Source organism: Arvicanthis niloticus, chromosome 2 (genome assembly GCF_011762505.2).
Source record: "Arvicanthis niloticus isolate mArvNil1 chromosome 2, mArvNil1.pat.X, whole genome shotgun sequence".
NCBI classification, from domain to species: domain Eukaryota; kingdom Metazoa; phylum Chordata; class Mammalia; order Rodentia; family Muridae; genus Arvicanthis; species Arvicanthis niloticus.
The window spans coordinates 135,100,111-135,125,190 of NC_047659.1; the positions used below are offsets into that span (position 1 = coordinate 135,100,111).

General features: G+C 45.9%; 1 protein-coding gene and 1 pseudogene across 4 annotated transcripts in view; one reads left to right on the forward strand and one right to left on the reverse strand.

Annotated features, from left to right (window-relative positions):
- Positions 1–8,674: 8,674 nt before the first annotated feature.
- Positions 8,675–8,753, reverse strand: LOC117704865 (small nucleolar RNA U3; annotated as a pseudogene).
- Positions 8,754–12,681: 3,928 nt separating this feature from the next.
- Positions 12,682–25,080, forward strand: part of Ncoa3 (nuclear receptor coactivator 3) — an 82,448-nt gene continuing 70,049 nt past the window's right edge. For all 4 annotated transcript variants that reach the window (XM_034495071.2, XM_034495073.2, XM_076930258.1 and 1 more), the window contains exon 1: positions 12,682–12,818. The gene's annotated coding sequence lies outside the window, so the exon portion shown is untranslated. The remainder of the gene's footprint in view (positions 12,819–25,080) is intronic.

Genomic DNA, 25,080 nt, shown 5'->3' on the forward strand with positions numbered 1-25,080 from the left:
TTCACCTGAAAGGGGGGCTGGGAATGAAGGGGGAAGGAGGGCGAGAAGAGATGAGGCCAAGACAAAGTTCTCTGATCAAGGCCCAAAGCTTTAATGTTCAGCTCTCAATTTAAAGGGGAAGACCCAACCCACAACCCCTCCTGGTTCCAGATGGGTGGGATAATCCATAGTCCATTCCAGGTCACGGCCGGAGATGTCTCAAGGCAAGCCCAGAGGCAGTTCTGCTGTGTTCCGGGCAGCCAAGGTGGGTAACTCCACCTAGATCACTTGACCTTGCTGTGGCAACCAAGGTCTCTCAGTCCTGCTCATGGGGGGGAGAGTACAGGCACTCTCCCTCCACCATGTGGGCTCTGGGGTAGGACTCAGGCACTAAGACTTGGAAGTGAGCCTGGCAAGCATCTCACTGTCTTCTTCATTCTCTTTATTTCTTAAAGCTTTCTTTTATTGTTCATTTATGTACACTTACGTGCACATGCGAATGTGTGTGCCTGCCCTTTCACAGGCTAGAAGAAGGCCAGAACCCCTGGAGCTAGAGTTACAGGTTGGTGTGAGCTGCCTAACATGGGTGCTGGGAACTGAACCCTGCTCCATTGCAAGAACAACCAGGACAATGAGCCACCTCTGTAGCTCCCCTCCATCCTTTTTTAATAACTGAAAAATACATTGTGTGGGCCAGTCATGGGAGAGCACTGCAGACATTTAGTAGACCTGTGTATATACCAGGTCCCTGGGTTGTGTGGATCATCTTTCTGTGGCTCTTGTTGATCCAAAAGGGAGCTGCTAGGTGGTTTTCCCAATAGGCTACACTTTCCACAGCATCTTACGATGTCCTTTGTCATCTGTTGGTTCTGGGCATTTGTGCTAACAAGAGATGGTGGCTCAGTGCCCTAGATAAGAAAGGAGGAAAGGGAACATTATATTAGGATTTTTTTTTAAATGTGTTTTCAGCCAGGCAGTGGTGGCACATGCTTTTAATCCCAGCACTTGGGAGGCAGAGGCAGGCGGATTTCTGAGTTCGAGGCCAGCCTGGTCTACAGAGTGAGTAACACTGTCTCAATGTGTTTTCAAGATAGGATTTTCCTATGTAGCCCTGGGATTAAAGGTGTGAGGCACCACCATCTGGCTTTTGGGGGGATGGGAGAGGTAAGGTTTCATTTTGCCCAGATCTTCAAACTTGCCTCGTCCAAGGTGACCTTGAACTCCGGATCCCCCTGCCTCCACCTCCGGAATGCAGAAATGCTAGGTATGAACCACCACACCCTGTTTCTGTGGGGCTGGTGGATGGATGGGACTCTGGGCTTCATGCAAGCTAGACTCTACCAACTAATTGATGTCCTCACACTTTTTTTTTTCTCTTTCATTTTCTTTTTGAGACATTGTCTTTGGCCTGGCAGGCACTCAGAGATCCACCTGCCTCTGCCTCCCAAGGGTGTTCACCATGGCCATATTTTGGAGACAGGATCTTATGTAAACTAGGCTGCCCCGAAGTGCTCCTTAGATAGCCTAACTGGCTTTGAATTCTAGGGAGAGAGCTGGGGTTACAGACTAATGTCACTACACCCTGTGTCTGTGACTCTGAGACTTTTCTTTCTTTTTAAAGATTTATTTATTTTATGTATGTGAGTACACTGTCTTCAGAAACAGAAGAGGGCATTAGATCTCATTACAGATGGTTGTGAGCCACCATTGAACTCAGGACCTCTGAAAGAGCAGACCGTGTTCTTAACCACTGAGCTCCCTCTCCTGGCTCTCATTCATGCATTCACTCGGAACGTCTGTTTCTACTTCTGATAGGATTTTGGCAGACTGATCTGTCTTGGTTCTCTCTCTCTCTCTCTCTCTCTCTCTCTCTCTCCTTCTCTCTCTCTCAGCTGATCAAAACCCCTTGAGACCCCTTTGGGGGTTGAATGACCCTTTCATAGGGATCACCTAAGACCATGAGAAAACACAGATATTTACCTCACAATTCATAACAGTAGCAAAATTGCAGTTATAAAGTAGCAGTGAAAACAATGTTATGGTTGGGGTCACTACAGCATACGGAACTGTATTAAAGGGTCAAAGCATTAGGAAGGCTGAGACTCGCTGCTCTAAATCCTCAAACTTCCCCAACTAGCAATGGAACTCAGGGCCTTGTGCAAGAGAGGCAGAGAGTGTTCATCAGCGACCTGCACAGAACACCTCAGCTCTTCATAGCCGGCTTTGAGCCAAACATCCTAGCAACTGAAAGCTAGCTCTCACTCGATCTTTTCTCAGCCTGCTCAAGCAGGGTTGTAATTTTCTACTCTGCAGCCTAAGGTCTTCCAACCTGCCTTGGGATTTACATAACCATCCAAGCCCCGCCCTCCAGAGTCCTGGCTCCTCCCTTTCTGGAGGCTTGTTGTTACTTCACACAAACAGGCTTGGTTCTCGGTTCCATTTTTTTTAATTTTTTTTTTTTTTTTTTTTTTTTGGCTTCTGGGGATTTCCCGTACTTTCTTGTGAACTCAGTTATTCATTTGAAAGAACAGTTGTCTTTTACCTAGAATTTCCACTTGTCTGTGTGGGGGCTGTGTGTTGAGGGTTGCCTACTCTGGGGTGTTGCAGGAAACGTCGGCCTTGGCTTTCAGGACACCACTTCTTTTGGGGCTCTTCACTTTACCTGGCATCTCTGGGTGTTCCTTCACATGTGACCCGAGCCTCTCATGTCTCCTAATGCATCTCCTCAGCCTCGGGTCCTTTAATGAACCAGCTGATTCATTTCAAATTGGTAATCAGACAGGTCAACCTGGTTCCTGTTTGGTTAGATATTTTTGGGCCCAGCTCTCTTATAAATCACTGGGCAGCCGGTGCCTTGGCTGTCCCTGGGGTGACACCCATGCCTGACCCAATCATCAGTAGTCTGAGCAGAAGTAGGCAGTCACATGATTCCGGAGACAGTGACTTCTGCCCTTCCTGTGGAAGGCAGTGTGGGTGGGGTAGGCTCCGGGCCTGATGGGTACAGACACGGACACACGAAAAGGCTCCAGAAGCACTTGATTGACAACAGCCAGAGGGGTTCAGTGGGTTTTTTTTTTGTTTGTTTTGTTTTGTTTTTGTTTTCCAGCTGAATTCTTAACTTGGCTTCTACGTTCACCCCTGGCATTGCCACTGTCGGCCTGTCTCAGCACATCCACTCCTCCTGTGTTTCTGCTCCGTAATTAGTAAATAATAGGATGAGGAGTCATCCTCTGAAATAATTTTCACTGCCTTCACTTTAAAAACTCAACTTCTCCACACCATTTTGTTCCTCTTTAAAAAGCAACGGAGTGATTCTGGGGCTGCGGTCAGAAAACCTTGAAAAGCCGAGCCTCTCTGTCTTCGAGAAGTCAGGACTCCCAGAGCTGCTCAGCCGGTGAAGGCCTGTGAGACGTTCCTCCCCGCTGAAAAACAGCAAGGGCCGAGCAGTGTGTGGAGGGTGAACCTTGTGGTCCAAATATCCACATATGTGGTGGGGGTTGTGGGGGTGGGGGAGTACACCTATAATCTTAGCACCTGGTAGGTGGAGGCAGGAGGATCGGAAGTTCAAGGCCAGTCTGAGTCAACTAGGCCAGTCCTGGGAAGCATAAGGGTCTATCTCACCAAACAAAGTTAAAAAAAAAAAAAATATATATATATATATATATATCATACACACACGTACACACACATATAATATTTACACACCTATATGTGTACATATAGGTGTGTAAATATATATATATATATATAATCATTTGTTAATCCATATGGTCTGTGACTCACAATGGCTCTTAGAATGGTGTGTTAGTGGCACTTTATGTATTTATTTATTTTTATGTGTATATGAATGCTTATGTGCATGATGGCTTGAATGAAAACAGCCCCCAATAGGCCCATATATTTTGAATACTTGGTCCCAGTTGGCAGAACTGTTTGGGAAGGCTTAGGAGCCGTGCCTTTGTCAAAGGAGGTGTGTCACTGGTGTCCTGTTTTGGGATAACACTGTCTTATCAGTTGTGTTGACCAAGGGGTCTGCACATCGTGTGTGTGGCTGATGCCCAAAGAGGCCATCGGGATCCCCTGTATGTATTTTGGTGGTGGTGGCATGTGTTTGTATGTGTGTATGTATGTTTGAGACAAAGTCTCACTAGCAGACACAGCTGGTTTGGAACTAGATATGTGTAACCCAGGCTAGGCTCAAACCTGAGGGTTCCCTCCCACTTCAGCCACCTGAGTTGCTACGACTACAGAGCTGTGCCGATGAACTAATAGTCACCACAAACTTGACACTATGGATAGTGAGTTTCCACAGTCCAACCTAATCTAGACAATGAGCACATTGAGACTGTCTTTCCAAGTGACACTGGAATGGTCAGTTGACAATTAAATCTAACCCGTGCAAGGACAGTTTGCACATTATTTAAATGAGGAAGTGAGGTACAAAACTCCTTGAGCAGTATGCTCCTGCGTGTGCTTGTGTGAGCTTGGAGCGCCAGCGTGTGCGCACACTTACATACACTCTTACACACAGAGGCAGATGGTATAGGCGTGGAGTATATCTGAAAAGATGAGGAGTGAAGTGGGAGGTGATTACCAGCTCTCTCCCCTGATACACATTGTGAGTTTCTCCCGTCGTTCCTTCCCTTCTTGTTCTGGTGTTGGGAATTGAACCAGGTCCTAGTGCATACTTAGCAATTACTGGACCACTGAGTTCCCCAGACTCTCATCATTACTTTGACACAGGATCTGATGGAGCCCAGACTGGCCTCAAATTCCTTATTCAACAGAGGCTGGCCTTGAACTCCTGACCCTCCTGCCTCTACCATCTTAAATACTAGGATTGTAAGACTGCTCCAACACAAAGCATGGCTGCTTGGAGGAGGGGAGACTTGGGAAGTTTGACTCCAACTCCGGGGAGAGGGGGGGTGCTGGGCCATAGGGAGGTCCCGGACCCTGCTAGGGAGGGGGCGGGAAAATGCAGTCTGAGGTATGGGACAGCCGGAGCTAGCTTGGGTGGGGGTGGGGGACGGTCCCTGGGCTGAGGCTGTGGAGTTTCGGCTGTGGAGTTTCCAGGCTCTTGGACACCCAGGTGCTGTTGGAAGTCACAGAAGAGCTGAGAATGGAATCTGGTCCTTGGGCTGAATCTAGCCTGGGGCTTGGGAGTGGTGGTGAAGGGAAGGGGAGAGCAATGGTTAGTCCCATGGGGAGAGTCCTTGCTTGACTGCAGGCTTGGGCTTGGCTTGGTGGCAGTTGTGGCTGGGAGTGGAGAGAGTCCATCTATGGGAGATTAGACTGTAGTTCTGTAGCAAAGGCCTTCTCCGTGACTCCCTACAGTGGATCCCGATGAGAAGAGAGAGTCTATGGTTCTGAATCATTTATTACCATGGTGGAAAGTGGATGTGTAAAACCATACCTTCCTTCTCAGAGTGGACCTGAGATTAAATGCCTTTTGCAGGGAGGAGTGTCTGGGAAGGAAAGCTGATTGGCTAAGCCCTTCAGGCCTTTAGGTATCTCATTAGAATGGTGATCTCTGTCTTGAGACTTGTTGTCAGATCTCTTGAGTATATACCTATGATTGGAATTGCTGGATCACATGACAACTCTGTTTATCATCCAAGGTATAATATCTTAGATGTTCATTTTCTAAAATGGCTGCATGCAGTATTTTACTATTCTACCAGTAATGCATGGAAGTTCCTGTTAACACCTGTTTTTTCAATCTGAGACGTCCTTCAGTGGGTGCTGTTTTAGTTTCTCTTCTGTCTCTGTGATAAAATAATTCTCTGACAAAAGCAATTTAAGAGCCGGGTAACGGTGGCTCACGCCTTTGATCCCAGCCCTTGGGAGGCAGAGGCAGGTGGATTTATGAGTTCTAGGCCAGCCCGGTCTACAGAGTGAATTCCAGGACAGCCAGGACTACACAGAGAAACCCTGTCTCGAAAAAAACCAAAAAAAAAAAAAAAAACCCCCCCAAAAAAAAAAGCAATTTAAGGATGAAGGATTTATCTTGGCTCACAGTTCAAGGGAAGCTCATCATCTTGTATGAGGCAGCAGATCCAGGTGGCATCCCATCCACACCCAGGAAGCGGAAAAGCAGGGAAGGGGTTGCTACAGTTCATCTCCATGTATATGGCCCAGGATCCCAACTGGGGAAGGGCACCATCCATCCATAGTGGGTGGGTCATCCCACCTCGGTTAACACAATCAAGCTAATACTTCACAGGCAGGCCCAGAAGTCCATCTCTCAAGTGATTCTAGTTTCTGTGAAGTTGACAATGAACACTGACCATCATACTTGGGAGATGGAGACAGGCAGATCTTTGTGACTTTGAGGCCCACCTCGTCTATATAGTGAGTCCCAAGTCAGCCAGAGGTAGTTAGTGAGACACTGTCTCACAAAACAAAGCACCTAACCATCACAGGTACTTAACGTTTCATATAAAGTGATTTCTTCCTTCCTGCAGATACATTTAATATATTTCAGGAAAGCTGGTTCATTCCTGTAATTCTAACACTTGAGAAACTGAAGAGGAGAATTGTCACGAGTTTGAGACCAGCTTGGGCTGTCTAGTAGTACATTCCACATAGGCTTGGCTACAGAGAGAACAGATGCCTGCAATCCCAGCACTTGGAAGGTTGAGGCAGGATAATTAGGAATTCAATGTCATTTCAGCTATGTAGAAAATTCTAGACCAGTTTGGACTTAAAGAGAAACAGTCTTAAGATGGACAAAAAAAATCCTGAATAAACAACAAGAAAAACAAAAGTTTTAGAGAAGAGAAAACAGAACCAACCAGGCATGAATTGGCTTTCCAATTCATCCAGCTACGGAGAGCCACTTGCGGGTCACAGGCAGGGCAAGTTGGCTGCAGCAGAGCTCCAGGGCTAGTTGCGATACGTTGCCAAGCCATCCATGGCACACAGGCACACACAAAATTACAGGTCGTCAGAGCCGATTTGAAATGAAGACGGGGAGTGGCCAGTCTGGCTGCTCTTTACGACCAGTGTGGAAGCGCTAGCTGTCTCAGACGCGTTTCCTCCACTTTAAACCAAGCCGGCCCTAGATCTCCTCAGCCTGTCCCTGTCTCTCCTTCTAAGCCCAGATTCCTGCTCGGGTGTGAAGCCGTTCAGACAACAGCCTCGGGGGAGGTGGGCTGGTGCCAGCTCACTTTCAGAGCTGGTCTTTCCAAGCAGAGTTTTAGACATGCGCAATGCTCCGGCCCGAGTCATTTAGTGTCTTTTGCAGGGAAACTTCAGACTGTCATGACTGCAATGATGCAAGATGGGAGGAAAATGTGGGAAACTGTTACTCCCTTTCGTTGGTAACCCTGCAAGTCCGGAGCATGGACCTGGCTTAGTCAGCGCACACCAGGCTTGATGCGGTTCTTAGGTTCCCGTTGAAGCACCCCCCACCCCCCTTTCCCTCTGTTGCTGGTGTTCCCGGGAGAGGCACAGAAAGTTCAAGAAACCAGCCATTATCGCACAGCTCTGAAAGTTGCAGAACAGGCTTAGCCTGTTGAGATGGTTAAGTGCTAAAACCCATTATTTATTTATTCATTCATTTAATTAATTAGTGATATCGAGGACTGAATTGAGGATTCCAAGCTACAGCCTCTCTGGGCTACACATCCCCCCAAGCCCCACCTCCTCACTTTTCTTCTCTCTCTCTCTCTCTCTCTCTCTCTCTCTCTCTCTCTTTTTCTTTTTTTAAAGTTGAGGAAGGATTTTGCTAAGTTGCCTGGGCTAGTCTTGAACTTGTGATCTTCCTGTCTCAGCCTCTCAAATACCAGGGATTATCTAGCACTACAGTGTTTATTTATTTATTTTTTTAAAATCTCTTTTGTTCAGAGCTGGTGATTAAATCCACGGCTTTGTGCATGCTAGGCTACCACTGAGCTACACTTCCAGCCCTACAGCCCATACTCTCAGCCCCTAGCAACACAGTAAAAGATGAATTCAGGGGCCAGGGACAGCAAGAGACAGAAGCAGAGTCTCTGGGAGCCAGGCATAGAGGCTAATATGTGTGAGCCTAGCTATGGGGAGGCAAAGCCTGGAGGAACACTGTGGGGTTCAAGCCAGCCTGGACTATGCAGTGGATTCCTGGACAGCCTGTGCTAGAAAGTGAGGCCATGTAAGAAAGGAAGCCCCTGGGCTAGATTGCACAATCAAGAGGCTTTTGCTCACCTGTTCACCTTAAAGCCTACAGCAGAAATATTCACTTGGACTCCTGCATTCCGCCTCATCTAGAGATGGCTTTCTGGCCCAGATCCCTACTTACCATGAGCTATCAGGGGGCATTTGACTGAGCTTGGGAATGTGGGGGTATTGAGAGAAAAAGAGTGGGTGGGTATAGTATTCCTCCTGACACTGGTCCCAATGCCGACCGCATTTGGGGGTTTCCTTGTGACTTGATGTGATGCTGCAGTTGTGACAGCCCCCAGGTGAGCAGGAGGCTGAGGTCAGAGCAACGTTCTGCTGTGATGAGAGGCCACAGCCAACCCTAAGAGCCCTGTGCTTTATGAGCAGACTCTGCAGTAATTGTTGCTCAGGGATTTGTTTGTTTTAAGATTTTATTTTGTTTTTTTGAGACAGCATTTTGCTGGGCAGTGGTGGCACAAGCCTTTAATTCCAGCACTTGGGAGGCAGAGGCAGGTGGACTTCTGAGTTTGAGGCCAGCCTGGTCTACAGAGTGAGTTCCAGGACAGCCAGGGATAGACAGAGAAACCCTGTCTCAAAAAACGAACTATAGAAATGATCCCTGAAAGTATAGTCTTTGTCTCAAAAAACAAAAACAAAAACAAAACAAAACAAAATGCACAAAAAAAACAAAACAAAAAATAAAAAATAAAAAACAAACAAAAAAAAAAGAAAGAAAGAAAAAGACAGAAAGAGACAGCATTTCTTGGTGTAGCCCTGGATGTCCTGGGATTCACTCTGTAGACCAGGCTGGCCTCTAACTCAGATCTACCTGCCTCTATCTCCCAAGAGCTGGAATTAAATCCTCCTGCCCTGTTGCTACTCTTGATTTTAGTCAAAAGGTCAAGACCTGAGCTACTCCTAGGAATGTCCAGAGACTGTTCGAGATCTCTGTCGCTTGTGCGTAGGTAAGAGGTTCAGTGCGGAAGAGCCCGAGGCATGGCCAGGTGTTCGTCCCTGATCAAGTGACTGACTTGTTCAAAGCCTCCATTCACTCTTCTCTGAAATGGGGGTATTCAGCATCCATGCAACGATTACATAAATGGAGGTGAAGAGGTACAAAAAATTCTTGGGTGTGCTGCCGTCCTTCAGGTCCCAGGAGGACTGCTGGGAGTTTGTAACCAGCTCGGGTTGCACCTTAAGACCCTGCCTCAAGACAAAACAAAACAAAACCCATTCAGAAAACAAAAATAAAACCCCAAAGTACTTGAAACATATGAGTTCTGGCTGGTATCATCCTCCCTGTCTGACATGAATCCCATAACACCCAACTTTCCTACTTTGGAAAGGTTTGAGTCTACAGAAAATTCGAAAGTTTATGAGAAACACCGGTTGAGGGCACCTCTCAATGCTAGATCCAGTACTTAACTTGCATAAGGCTCGGGGTCATTCCTAACACCCAAAGCAGCAAATGCATGTGTACCTGTCTGTAGTTGGCTTTCAGTTGCCGTGATCAACACCAGGACCAGAAGGGTTGGTTTCCACTTAAGAGTCCATCACTGAAGCCGAGGCCACGGAGAAACAATACCCACTGGATTGCTCAGCCTGTTTTCTTGTACACCTCAGAACTACTTGTTTGGGGTGGGACAGCCCTTATAGGGCTTAGACCTGCCACACAAACCATTAATCAAAATGAGCCACAGATCTGTCTACAGGTCAGTGTGATGGAAGCCTTTTCTCACTTGAGATGCCCTCTTCCCAGATGGCTCTAGTGTCAAATTGCCAAAAACCCAAAACAATGGAAAAATAAAACTAACTAGCTTGCACAGTGTTCTAAAAGGAAATCTACTCACAGTGCTACTCTCACTCACACCTACCCTTGCCACTGTCCTGAATTTTTCTCCTTGAGACATTTGAGAGTAAATTGTAGGAAGGACCATCAGCTTATAGAACTATGATTGCCTTTATTTTATGGAGGACGGTGGAGCACGGAGGACAGCTTTTGGGATTTGGTCTTCTCCTTCCCTCCCTAGACCTCACTCTGTAGGCTTGATGGCAAGGGCCTTTATCTGCTGAACCATTTGCTGGCCTTCTGTTAGGGTTTTATACTTCATCTTAGTCATGTGATTGACAAGTCGTACTCCATAGGTTTTAAAAACCACCCTGCTGGGTCTGTTCCTTACAATATACAACATGAAATGTGACCAGTAGAATACATTCCTTTTTGAAATTTGAACTAATTTTTCTCTCTCCCTTGCTCTCTCCCTCCATCTTTCTTCCTTCCAATAGGCTCTTATTGGGTAGCCCTGGCATGCCTGGCCCGGTACTCCTGACAATCCTGCTGCCTCAGTCTCCTGCGTCCTGGGATTACAGTGTACCATGTGTAGGGTGCCCTGAAATTTCAGACATGGTGGAGGGATAACCTTTGTCCTTTTACCTCCTAAATGCAAGGATTACAGATGTGTCCTACCAGGCCTAGCTCTGGTGCTAATCTTGTTGGTGATGTAAGCATCAGAGCCCTTGAAGGACTGGGATGTACAAAAGGCTGTTCACAGGGCTGGTAGCTGCTCTTGGGTCTTGCCGGGGACCTCAGCCTCTGTCAACTGGAGTGCTTCCTTTCCCTCTGGATTCTCATAGAGGGAGAGTTGGGGCCAGGAAGGAGGAAGTAGGAGCTGGCAGCATTCTTGAGGGCTTTACCCTGTGACTTGTGTTTCCTTTAGGCAACAGTCTTAAAACCAACCCTAATTCAAAGAAGGGACACAAGTCAATCCCTTCATGGAGGAGTGATCTGGGCAAACAGGAAAGGATGAAGGTGGCATCTTCACTGATAATCTACCTGAGTGAGTCAGCGAGTCAGCCAGCAACTTTGAATTTTGACTCTAGTGCCTGCCAGTTGATGTTGACGTGCAGGATAACCTGCTTACCCCACCCAAAGCAGCAGATGTCTGGCTTCTTTTTGTATCTTTTTCTGACATAATTGAACTTTTTTTTTTTTTTTTACTATTCATGTCTGTTATACTCTGAACATATACATAATCTGTCTATGTCTGAATACATTTTCAGTATAATACTGCACTTGAATCAATAATTATTTCTTTTAATATACTTTTGTTACATTTAGAATTATTATTGTGCTGGGCAGTGGTGGCGCACACCTTTAATCCCAGCACTTGGGAGGCAGAGGCAGGTGGAGTTCTGAGTTCGAGGCCAGCCTGGTCTACAGAGTGAGTTCCAGGACAGCCAAGGCTATATAGAGAAACCCTGTCTCTAAAAACCAAAAAAAAAAAAAAAAAATAAATAAATAAATAAAATATTATTGTTACTATTATAAATTTTAAGATAGGATTTCCCTATGCAGCCCTGGATGGCCTGGAACTCAAAGGCCCACCTGCCTCTGCCTCCTGAGTGCAGGGCTTAAGGGTGTCCACAACCACACCAGGCTTGGGACTTGGCTGCTGTGTGAATAACTCCAAGGGTGAAGAGTGGTCAACTGCAGAACAGTAAAGCATGAACTGCCATAGTGCAGGTGGGGAATCCTTGAGGTGACAGTGAAGAGTTAGGATAGGGTTAATCTTATTCACACTCAAGACATTTTACATAATTGTGTTCCAAGATGGTTGTCTATTTTATCCTACTAACTCCAAATTCCTTTCCAAGTTCTTTTTACATAAAAACTATCCAAAAACCTGGGGTGCTAGTGCATGCCTTTAATCTAGTACTAGGGATGCAGAGGCAGCCGGGTTTCTAAGTTGGAGGCTAGCCTGGTCTACACTTATTGCATTTGACTTTGACCTTATTTATTTTGGTCAGACTACTCCCCCTCACCCCCTCTCCCAGGTTGGCTTTAAATCCTTTTTCGGGGGATGACTTTGATTTTTTGTTTCTTCTGTTTCCACCGTCAGAGGCATGGGGTCATTGGGATTGGCTTCACTTGCTACAGCTTGCTATCTTAGTGGAGAGGCTGGTTTGTTTGTTTGTTTGTTTTTTCCTATTCTGTTAGATTCAGGTCGCTTATTTTGGTTTGCTTTGGCAAGATATATTACCTTGGTAGCTTTCTGCTCTCTGCACTGCATCCTATCGGGAGACATGGGGTGACAGTTTGAGCCACTTTTGGTGGCACCAAGTTTAAGACGCACTTGGTTAAGGTGGTGTCTCTCAGTTCTCCCCACTGTAACACAAGCTGTTCTCTGATGTAAATCACGATACTCAGAGACCACACCTGGGGACTGAACACCTTGTGACCCAAAACCCTTTCAAGTCAAAACCCTTTCAAGGGCTCCTAACCTCGGGTATCAGTTTGCTCCCCTGAAAAGTAAGGACAACGCCCCCTCAGCTATTGGTCTTGAGGAACGGTGCTTGACGCACAATGAACACTCCATAGATGTCAGGAATTCCAGGATGGAGACAGGCACATGGGAAAATGAACCCAGGACGCCCGCTTTAGCTCCAGCTGCTGGGTGAGCTGAGGGGAACCCAGGCCTCGCGGCCACGCCCCTTGCCTCGCGCACGGCCCCCTGGGACCCGTAGTGCTGGGCGTGGCCGCGGGACTACAAATCCCGGCGGCCCCCGCGCCGCGGCTTCAGCGGCGGCTGCCTCAGCTCCTCAGAGCGCCGGCGGCGGCCTCGGCGGAGTCGGTGTCGGCGGCCGGGGCTGAGCTGTGAGTTTCCGATCGAGAACAGCGTTGGGGAAGATGGCGGCTAGCGGTGAGTGGAGAGAAAGGCAGTGGCGAGCGGCAGGCGAGGCCGGCGGCATGGCCTGAGGCGGGGGTCTTGGGGTCGCCAGCAACGCGCGGCTCAGGCGACAGGGATCCGGCGGGCGGCGCTGGGCTCCGGGGCCCGTGCAGGGTCGCGAGGAGTTCGCGGCCGCGGCCTCTGCTACTGGAACTCCCCCCGCCGAATCTCGGGTCGGAGAAGCTCAGCGTAGCCTCCTCTTCCCGCCGGCGCTGCCCGGCGGGGCGGACGCGGGCGGCTCCTTCGGCAGAAGCTGCGGCTCCGCTGCGAACGGGCGCGGCGGACACGGAGTCTGCGGTGCGCGCGGGGTGTGTGCGTCGTGAGAGCGGGGTGTGTGGAATGGACGTGGAGTCTGCGGGATGTGCCAGGTGTGTGGGGTGGATGCAGGCTGAGTGCGGGGTCTGCAGGGTGGATGCAGGGCGAGTAAAGATGAGTGCGGTGTGCGAGGTGTGTGCTGGTGTGTGCCGGGTGCGTGGAGGTGTGAGGGTTGAGTGCAAGGTCTGCGGTCTGTGTGGGGCTAGGACCCGGTGGATGCGGGGTTCGCGATGTGTCTAGGGTGGATGCTTTGCGGATGAGGAGTTCGAGGTATGTGTAGCGTGGATGCGGGGTCTGCTGTCTGTATGGGATGAGTGTGGGGTCTCCCCTCTGTGCGGCGTGGATACGGGCTCTGCCAGTCTGGTATCGGCTATCACCGTGGTCGCTTTCATCCTCCCAAATTCTCAGTCTAGATTCGTTCATTGATTCTGTTTGCAATAGTTTAAATGAGCCCGAGCCGCACAGTCTGCGAGAGAAGTGGGAGGCAGTGCTACTTCTTAGGCAGCTTGAGGGTGTCTGGGGTGGAAAAGTTAACCAGAAGAGCAGCTGGGAGAGGCCAGAGCATCTTAGGCCCGCGCAGCAAGAGCCCAGGACTCCACACTGTATGACACGGAAGGTTGGAGAGTGTCTTGAAGTCGAGAAACTTTTTTTCCCCTCCCAAATTCGAAGACTTCCCCTTTTTGCAGTTTCTGAGTTGCGCCTCAAAGTCAGCTTGCTTTTGTAATTAAGCTTGTGAGGTAAAAAACCAGGAAGGAGAGTCAGTCCCCTGTTTGCTGCAGGGCTAGGTGGACCGAATAAGATGAGAGGTCCGTATCAGGGTTTCTGTGGCCCGAGATTTAAACGCCGGCCCTCGGATCGGTTGGCTGATCTCTGCTGCGCCAAAGCCTCTCAGTATTTGTTTCTCAGGTTGTTGCAGAAATGAGTTGCTGGAACCAAGGGTGTATGGATTTAGATCTTCAGCCAATACTGACTGCTGTGGACTAACACGGCAACGCAAACCTCGGAGTTTGGGAGCCGTTTGTTCTTTAAAAAAGTTAAGTGATGCCGGGCGGTGGTGGCGCACGCCTTTAATCCCAGCACTTGGGAGGCAGAGGCAGGCGGATTTCTGAGTTCGAGGCTAGCCTGGTCTACAGAGTGAGTTCCAGGACAGCCAGGACTACACAGAGAAACCCTGTCTCGAAAAACCAAAAAAAAAAAAAAAAGTAAAGTTAAGTGACGCCTTTAATCCCAGCACTTGGGAGGCAGAGGCAGGCAGAGTTCGAGGCCAGCCTGGTCTACAGAGTGAGTTCCAGGACAGCCAGGGCTATACAGAGAAACCCTGTCTCAAAAACAAACAAAAAACAAAAAACAAAAAAAGTTAAGTGACTCAGTTATTTAGAATAGGTTTTTCCACATCTGAAAAGGAAAACACTGAAAAAGGAATCTTTTCCACTCGAAACCCTCTCTGAGGCAATGACCGTTATTAAGTTTGACTTTGGGACTAAGGCTAAAGTATTTTCATTAGAAACAAACCCCAGCTGGTATATACTGAGAGCAGGAACAGGGAGAAGTGTGTGTGTATGTGTGTGGGGGGTGGGTGGCTGGGTGGGTGGGAGGGGAAGTAGTGCTTTCCTTTTTTTGCTACTTAAAACCTGTAGGAGCTGGAGAGATGGCTCAGTGCTTAAGAGCACTGCTTGCTGCTCTACCAGAGGACCTGGAATTGACTTCCAGCACCCAGCATCCATCTATAGCTCCCATTACAGCGGATGGGTCGCCCTCTTCTGGCCTCTGTGGGTATCAGGCACCCACCTGGTGCACTGATTTACATGAATTAAAAAAAAATCTTGATAGTTCTTAGGTTCTTGAATTTAGTGCTTCTGCTGTTTGCTGTACTAAAACCCTTAAAGAAATAATAGTCTGTGGGATGTAGAACCCTGAGGCTTCATTGTAAGGCGAAGCCTCTGTTTGTAATAAGTAATGTGATACCAACCACTGTAGCTCTTGTGTCGCTGGAGGTAGCTTCAGGTTCTGAATTTAAATGAGCAGTAATCTAAACTGCCTGTGATCCCAAATTATAGGGTATTTTATATGTTGATAGAAAAGACTTAATTGTCCAATCAGCATTAAAAAACAAAAAGGCGCATGCTAGCTTTCGCCATATAGTACATTTTGTAGTTGGGGATTGCAGGCAAAGCCTGAGGCTCTAATTGTAAGCAGTTACAGAGAATGTTTCCATCAGAAAACATCCTTTAAAGAGGTCTTTAAAACACAAACTTCAGCATATAATCAAGATTGTCTTTTCTTTTTAAAGATTATTTTATTTTTATATGTGTGAGTATTTTACCTATATGTATGTCTGAGCATCATGTGCATGCTTATTGCTTAAAAGGTCAGAAGAGGGTGTCAGATCCCTAGAACTGGGTTTAAGGATGCTTTGTGAGTAGGGCCTAGTGTCCTATGCCTTTAATCTCAGGATTCTGATGGCAGAAACAGGTTTATCTCTAAAGCTAGTCTGGTCTACAGAATGAGTTCCAGGATAGCCAGTGCTACACAGAGAAACCCTGTTTCAAAAACCAAAACAAACAAAAAATGTTTGTGAGCCATTATGAGTGTGTTGGGAATCAAACCTAGGTGCTCTGCAGGAACAGCCAGTGCTCTTAACCACTGAACTATATATATCCAGCCCCCCAAACTTACATGTATGGGTGTTTTGCCTGCATGTATGTTGGTTGGTGTACCACATCCTTGCCTGTGCCTGGTGTCTGTGGAGGCCAGAAGAGAATGTTAGATTCCTTGGAATTGAGTTACAAATAGTGAGATTTGAATCCTGGTCCTCAGAAGGTGTAGCAAGTGCTTTAAACCACTAAGCCATCTCTCCAGCCCCTGTCTTTGGTGTTTTGAGATGGTCTCATTGCTTAGGCTGTTGTGGAACCCAGAGCTTATATTTCTGGTTGGTCTTGAACTCATTATCTGCCTGCCTCACCCTTCAGGTACAGGGATTAGAGATGTATGACACCCCAGGATTGTTTATTGCATTTTTTCAGTCCCTGAATCATTAAGTGAATTAGTTTAGGAACTAGGTCAGCTCTGATTGAGCTCAGCCTCCTGCTTCAGTCTCTCAGGTGAGAATGAAGGCCTGGACCCACTTTGTTTTGCTAGAATGGTTTTTAAAAATTACTACACGGAGTTGGAGAGATGGCTCAGGGGTTACGAGTCCTTGCAGCTTTTTCAGAGGACCTAGGTTTGGTTCTCAGTACCCATGTGGCAGGTCGCCGCAGCCTATGAAAACTTGAGCTGCATGGCATCTAGTGTTCCTACCTGTCTTCCCCAGGCTTCTACACATGCTGCACATAAATACATATAGTGAACGGTCATATATACATAAAATCAAAATAAATAATATTTTAAAAAATGCTAACGGATCATTACAATTATCGAATGGGAGCGGGAGAGGTGGTTAAGAGAACTTACTGGTTTTCTGGAGGACTTTCATTTGCTTCCCAGCATCCACAAGGCAGCTCACCCATCTGTAACTTCAGTTCTGGGGATCGTGCTCTCTTCTGCCCTCCAGTCTCTTGCATGTATGTGAAGGACATAGAACTCATGTAGGCACACGTACGTTAGGAAATAATCTTAGAAAAAACCCAGCATGATAGTAGAGCTAGGTTATTAGGGATTATATTAAATAATTTCTGACTTTAACAAAAAAAATTTAATTTATAGTTTTATGTGTATAGGTATTTGCCTGCATATATGTCTGTATACCATATATGTGCTTGGTAACTGAGGAGGCTTCCAATCCCCTGGGACTGGAGTTATAGACAGTTGTGAGCTGCCATGTGGTTGCTTGAATCCTCTGCAAGAGCAGCCAGCTCTTAACCCCTGAGCTATTTCTCCAGCCCTATGTCTACATTTTTTTTTTTTTTTTTTGAGTGCTGTACTACTGATTCACACCCCTAGCTAGCTAATTTCATTATGCTTTGAAAGTGATTTTAGGTTGTATTTTCCCTAGTATAAAAATTTCTGTAGGGTAGCTCCACCTTCTTAGTAAATATGAACTCATTTATTAAGGAGGGAGTGCAATGTGAGGCTGGGATCCTCTTTCTGGGAGATGTGTGAGGAAAATACTTTTTTTTTTTTTTTTTTTTGGTTTTTCGAGACAGGGTTTCTCTGTGTATCTCTGGCTGTCCTGGAACTCACTCTGTAGACCAGGCTGGCCTCAAACTCAGAAATCCGCCTGCCTCTGCCTCCCAAGTGCTGGGGTTAACCACTGCCTGGCAGGAAAATACTCTTTTGAGGTGATTACTTTTACAACATGTTGTTTTCTTCTTGGGTGATGAGATTGAGCCCCAAGGCAAGGCCTCATGCATGCTAGGCAAGAGCTCTGTGACTGAGCTGCATCTCCAGCCCATTAAGGCCTTCTTTATCTTCTTTTTCCTTATGGTATAGACCAGGGTAGCTTCCAACTCAGTTCTGTGGCCCTTTCCCTATTTTATGTGTGTGGCCTAGCACTATTGTTTTCATTTTTTTGTTTATTTTATGTGTGAGTGCTCTGCTGAATGTACACTTGCATGCCAGAAGAGGGCATCAGGTCCGTTTATAGATGGTCATGAACCACCATGTGGGTGCTGGGAATTGAACTCAGGACCTCTGGAAGAGCAACCAGTGCTCTTAATTGATGAGCCATCTCTCTAGCCCCACAAATGCATTCTTGACCCATGATTTTGTTTGCATTTCTTTTTTTTTTTTTCTGAGAATGGGTCTTACTGTATAGTCCTGGTTGTCCTGTAACTCACTGTGTAGACCAGGTTGCATAGACTGGAAGTACCTCTCCTGCATCTACCTCCCAAGAAATGGAGTGAAATGACAACTTATTTATTTATTTAAAAATTTATTTATTTTATTTATGGGAGTACATTGTAGCTGTCTTTAGACACACCAGAAGAGGGTAGAAGATCTTATTACAGATGGTTGTGAGCCACTATGTAGTTGCTGGTAATTGAACTTAGGACCTCTGGAAGAGCAGTCAGTGCTCTTAATCACTGAGCCATCTCTCCAGCCCTTATTTTTAAATTCTTTTATTACTTTATGTGTATGGATATTTTTGTCTCTATGCATGTATATGTACCATAATGTCTGCTGAGGTCAGAAGAAGGTGCTTGATCCCCTGGAGCTGGAGTTACGGATGGTTGTGAGCTACAATATGGGTGCTGGGAATTGAACTTAGGACTTTTGCAAGAGCAACAAGTGCTCTACTAACCACTGAGCCAATTTTCCAGTCTCAACTTTTTTTAGTGTGCGTGCGTGCGTGCGTGCGTGCGTGCGTGCGTGCGTGTATGTGTACGTGTGTACATCTGCGCGCACACATGTGTGTCTGTGGGTTCATGTGCCAGGAAGCCCATTTTGACTCATTGAAATAATAGTTTCTTGCTATATCAGGGACATTCTACTAATGAAAAAAAAAAAAAATTTACAAAATCCTGTCTTGGCCTAGAGTCATGGCTCAGTGGTTAAAGTTGTTTGGATAACCTAACAACTTGAGTTAGGTCCAGTATGTCATTAATGGGGTACACCCTGGAAATTCTCCACCTGCACAGACATATAGCACATCACCACCTAGTCTTTTGTGCCATAGCTGTGTGATTGTAGAGTAGTTCCTATTAAATTGAAAACTACTTTTTGAGAACAGTTTCGGAGTGTCTTTTAGTCTGGGTAATAGGGTTAGATGAAACAGCCAAACCCAAATGCTGAGTCCTGTCTCTAATTGGTTGCTGATGTAAGTGGCTTTAGGGTTTCTCTTTGCATTTTAAAACTCTGTAATTTTAATTGTCTGCCAGAGGATGTACTTTTGAAACTTTTAATTTGTTGCAAGTTTAGAATGACTATTGCCTCCAGTGGCAGTTTGTCTGCATAGCAAATTGGCCACATTTAATCCCCTCTTACTCTGCTGAGGCTCCCTGGGATTGGTAAAACAAGAGTTGTTCTTGTTGCCCGCCATCCATTGCCACAATATATACACACAGTAGCATGGCGTAGTCTGCTGTATTGACTGGCTAGAGCTCTGGGAGCCACACATTAGCGCTGGAGCGGAATGTTGGCTTTTTCTTGTAGTAATTGAAAGAATGTGATGGTTTAGGTTGCAGGGAGTTTTGAGGTGGGGTTCTGCAGGGAAATGTGGCTCTCACCTTCAGCACATTCTAGGAGGGGAAGGATTGGGTCTCTGTGACCTGGAAGGATCCTTAGTTAATGTTAGGTAAATATGTATCCAGAGTTTCCTGAGGGGGTTTCTGGGGATTCTTATGGGCTATATTTTATTCACAACTCTAACCTGTTTTAAATCCCCCAACAAATAATGGAATTGACTTGATTTAGTCACCTTTTCTTTTCCCATCTCCATTGGAAAGTTGTTAGAGAACAGGAAAATGACCAGAAGATGCTCAGCAGGAGTGAGTGAGACTAGTTCACCACACACTAGATAATCTTAGCCTGCAAATGGAGTTGCCAGTTTGTCAGCATTCATTTAGCTTGGTGGGAATTGCTGTCTAGGTCAGTTTACAGTGGGCAGTAATAAAGGCATAGTTAACTAACCATTCCACAGTTATGTGGACTACAGGCCAGGTAGAGTCGCAATGGGACTGTCGAAATATATCTTGAAAAAAAAAAAGAACTGCCCCACCCCAATTGGTTATCTGTGTTGTTTTTCTTCTCTGTGATAGACTCAATAAGAGGTGTGACTTTTTGGTTGACTATTCTATACTGCTGTTCCGTTGAGAGGTCTGGGTTCCTTGGCTGCTGCTGTGCCTCTGAAATTCCCCTGTAGTACTGAATTCTTGGTTGCCCATAGAATGGTGTGAAGGGAATCCTGGCTGGGGGTACACAGCCGCCCTGAGTCTGAGTGCTGGCCCGGAAGGGCTCCAGAAGCCTGCCCTATCCTCAGGTGGACTAGCCTCATGCTTGGTTATTTGGTGTTATAGTTGGTTATATTGGTGTTAATTGTATAGGTTGACCCATTGCGATAAATTTCAGGGTACTTAGCTTGTTGTAATAGAGAAAGGATTTATTAGATGTTCTTTCTTGTTTTTCTGTAAGTCTAAAATATCTTGGGAAGCTGCTGTTCATTTTACCAGTTTGACAAGTTGTTACGGATCTTCCATTTTTAATGCTTTTGGACAAAGGGTAAAAAAATCCACAGTCTGCTGACCACCTGTGTTTTAGTCTCTTCATTGGGATAGCTCAGCAATCTGGTAAGATTTTACTGAGTGTTCCACATTCAAATGTGATCAGAGGAAATGAGGCTCCAGGTCGGCAGGCTATTGCTGGTAATCTGTTCTGTTATCAGAAACTTAAAATTCGTAAATGTCTTTCATTCTCATGTAAAATGTCTTTAAGAAGGGACATCTTGGCCTTTTCAGAGTTTGAGACACTTGGTAGTTCCCCTTTTTAAATTTGATGGTGATATTTCAGTGTTTAATGTTGACAATTTTGATATAATTTGTTTTTTTCCCAGAAACTGGTTTAATATATCCGTGTGCTTAGTCAGAAGTATGCTCTCCCTCCTGTTATGTACATTTTACTGGCTTTTTACCAAGCTTTTTGAGGCTCATCATACCCATGGCTGGCGACTTTCGGTTTGCTTAGAATTTTGGTTGGTGTAGCAAGACATTTTTGAGGCCATTCTTTTCAGTAGATGGTCCATGAAGGAGGGAAATCTGAAAGAGGGAATTTCAAAGCAACCCAAGCAGCGTTTGAAAGTCCTCTGGTCTTGAGAATAATGACTGGCGGGCAGGCAGGAAGCCTGCAGCTGTGTTGTGGCATTGTTCCCCCATCTCTGGCATCTGCGAGCTTCAATACAATAGAGGAGAAAGCCTGGGGAGGGAGAGAAAGGAATCACTAGGGAAAAGGGGGGGGGGTGTTTCAGGGTGAACACTCTGTTTAACTGAAATCCAAGACTAAATTATTTTATTTAACAACAATTGTTTCTCATAATCTGTTTCAAACTGACATTTTTTATAATGGAAGCTAACTGCTATTGGAAGAGCAGCAGGATTCCTTTCCCAGTTTCCAAACAACTGAAAAAGATACTTGTAAGAACCCGACAACGTTTCCTCTGCCACTGAGCAGCGTTGTCGTTTGTTACTTTGAGGAGAGTTCTGGTGGTGAAGAGTTCAACAAGACTTTTTATGCTTTTAGCAGTCTTTCTCAAGGGCAGTTCTTACTTTTGAGACTGCTGTGTGTACCTGAGCCATCCCAATGACATGGCATAGGGACACCCTGCCAAGCTTTTTTTTCCCCTTTCTTTCTTTTTTTGATTTATTTATTGTATGTATATGAGTACACTGTCACTCTCTTCAGACACACCAGAAAAGGGCATCAGATCCCATTACAGATGGTTGTGAGCCACCATGTGGGTGCTGGGAATTGAACTCCCAGACCTCTGGAAGAGCAGTCAGTGCTCTTAACCACTGAATCATCTCTCCAGCCCCAAGGTTCCTGTTTTTATTTTTTATATTTCAGACAGAGTCTGGGAAGGCCTGGCTCTTGCTATGTAGAGTAGGTGGATTTCCATCTTGTGACTCTCCTGCTTCTGCCTCCCAAGTGCTCGGATTACATGTGCATACCACCAACTCCTCACTTCAGCTCTTCCTGTCAGATGATGTGAATGTAGCCTAGTGCTGACTTATTGTGAAGATTTCCCTAGAAGCTGTGGATGTAGGTGGTGTGTGCTGGCCAGTGGGGGAGGCGGGGATGTGGGAGGATCTTTTGTAGCCAGGGCTAGAGTTTATTGCTGTGTGGCAAAGAACCCCAGTACTGGGTTTATGGGCCACTGATTGTTTGTCCTTTTTCCTTCCTTCCTTCCTTCCTTCCTTCCTTCCTTCCTTCCTTCCTTCCTTCCTTCTCTTCCTCCCTCCCTCCCTCCCTCCCTCCCTTCCTCTCTCTTTCTTTCTTTGACAGTTGTAGGGCTTTGTTTTTGTTTTTTGACAGGGTCTGTGTGGCTCTGGAACTCCAGACCCAGCTGGCCTTGATGTGCTTCCCTGCACCAACACACCCTGCTGGTAGTTCTGTTTTAATGACACAACTCTTGTCCCAGCCAAAGTCTCCCCTGCTGTTGGAACCTGTTTGACAGCAACTAGGAAAGGCAAATTCCTCCGGAGGACAACTCCCTATATCTTGCCTACCTTGGAGGGTCAGTGGTGTTCTTTCACAGGACAGACTAGAGTATTACCATATTTTACAAATTCATTTTATTAGAAGTTACTAAGGTGGAACTCAGGGTCTGTGGCTTTAGGGACTCTGCCTTTGTAGATGTGGCTGTGTAAGGTAAGAAAGTAGTTTCCTAGGTCTGGTGTGGGGGTTCATGCCTGTAAGCCCTGCCTTTGAGAGGTTGAGACAGAGGGCTCATCAAAATTTGAAGCAAGCATAGACTGTAGATGAAAATCCTGGCTTGACAAATAAAACACACCTAATCCTAACAAAGTAAGAAGGAAAGCTGAGGTGAGTGCCTATGACCAGGAGCAGAAGGTGGAGAGAGGGTTCTACTCTGCAGAGCACCTGAGCTTGGTTTCCAGCTCTGGCTCCTGGTGACTGACAGCTACTGTAAGCCCAGCTCCAGGGCATCATCGTTGGGTCTTTTCTGTTCTGCCTCTATGATTAGTCATATACATGAACATACACAGACAGACACACATTAAGAAAAACAAGTTAGACAAACTTAACAAGCAAACAAAAGGTTGAGGCAAGAGAGTCTTTAGTTCAAGGTCAGCCTAGGATGTCATTAAGATCTGGTCTGAGGGCCTGGTGAGGTAGCTCAGTGCACTTGGCAAGCCTGATGACCCCACATAGTGAAAAGAACTGACACCGTAAGTAAGTTACCCTTTGACCTCCACTTGCCAACAGTGGAGTCCACTGCCTTTCTCAAATTAAATAAGTAAACAGTAGGAAGAAGGAAGGAAAGAAGGAAAGAAGACCCTGCGTGGAAAAAACAAACAAAAAAAACCTCGTGTAGCTTAGTGTTGGTTATCAGTCTCAAGGTCTTGAGTTTGATCCTCAACCCTCCTACTCCACCCCCAAATTTAAAAAGGGTTCCACTTTTATATAGATACAGTTTCAAGTAATCTTAAATTTTTTTTGAGGAAATATTTTTGAGGTTGGAAGGTGGTGGTGGTGGTGGTGGTGGTGGTGGTGGTGGTGGTGGTGCACACGCCTTTAATCCCAGCACTAGGGAGACAGAGGCAGGTGGATCCTTCTGAGTTCAAGACTACTCTGGTTTACAAATAATGATCCAGGACAAGACAATCAGAGCTAGACAAAGAAAAGAAACCCTGTCTCCAAAAGCCAAAAAAAAAAATTTTTTTTTTTACAAGTATGTTTAATCTGTATGTTTTTGCACCAAGTACATGCCTGGTGCCCACAGAGGCCAGAAGAGGGCATCTGATTCCCTGGAACTGGAGTTAGAAACAGTTGTGAAGTACCATGTAGGTTCTGGACTGATTGTGGGTTCTCTCAAGAGCAGCCAGTACTCCTCAGAGCTGAGCATCTCTCCAGTTCGTAAAGCCAAAAGTCTTGTTAGCTGTTTTATAAACAGTTTCTTGGAATCTATGGCCTGTCTTATAAAGTAATTTTTAGAAGAGCTAAAATTCTTAATGTTAGGGCAGTTTACCAATAGAATTACATACGCGCACGTGCGAGCACACACACACACACACACACACACACACACACACACACACACACAGAGAAAGAGAGAGAGAGGAGAGAGAGGAGAGAGAGTGAGATGCACGTCCAAGCTTCCACATGCCTGACATATTTTGAGAGATTCTTTTGGATTTCATATAGTTTTTAGAATGGAGTTGGGATGTAGTTCAATTGATAAAGTGTCCAGCATTCCCGAGCCCTGAGTTCAATCCCTAATAACTCAACAAATTGACTATACTGGCACTTTAATCCCAGTGTTTGGGAGGTGGAGGCAAGAAGATCAGAAATTCTATTCTGGGTTATCCTTGGCTACATAGTGACTTTTAGGGTAGTCTGGGTTACTTGAGCTCCTATCTTTCTCTCTCTCTCTCTCTCTCTCTCTCTCTCTCTCTCTCTCTCTCTCTCTCTCTGTGTGTGTGCTCCCCATACCAAGCAAGTTCTTCTTCTCTCTGCCTTTCCCTCTCCCCTTTTTAAAAGACCGTCTCACTGTAGCCCGAGTTGGTCTTCAATCTGTAGTGAGCTGCCTTCCTCTGTCTCCTGAGTGCTGGGATTAAAGACTTCTGTCATTACTTGCTGAATTCTTTATTTATACCTTCGGGAGGTAAAGCCTTGACAGGAGTGGATCACTGAAGGCAGCTTCCCCCCCGCCCCCCTCTCTCTGATTTATTTATGTATGTGAGCATACTGTACTGTCACTTTCTTCAGACACACCAGAAGAGGGCATTTGATTCCACTACAGATGGTCTTGACCCATCATGTGGTTGCTGGGATTTGGACTCAGGATCTCCGGAAAAGCAGTCAGTGCTCTTAACTGTTGAGCCATCTCTCCAGTCCCTAAGTTTTTTGTTTTTTAGAAATGTGATTATAAGCATCTGCTAGGTGGTGATGGGTGATTATAAGCATCTGCTAGGTGGTGATGGAAACTTATAATCTCAGCCTCTAGATGGAAGATCAGGAGTTCAAGGTTATCTATGCCTGTATAGCAAGTTTGAGGCCAACCCAGGCTACATGAGACTTTCTATCTCAAAACAACACCCTCTGCCAAAAACTAAAACAGACAACCAAAAAATGATTAAAATTGTTTGTTTTGTCTATCTATATCTGTCTGTCTATCTATCTATCTATCTATCTATCATCTATTTATCTATCCATCCTAATATAAAATAACCCTGAGTTCTGTATCATCTAGGCTGGTCCAGAAATGAGGTGCTCCTGTCTTAACCTCTTGACTGCTGTATTGTAGGCATAA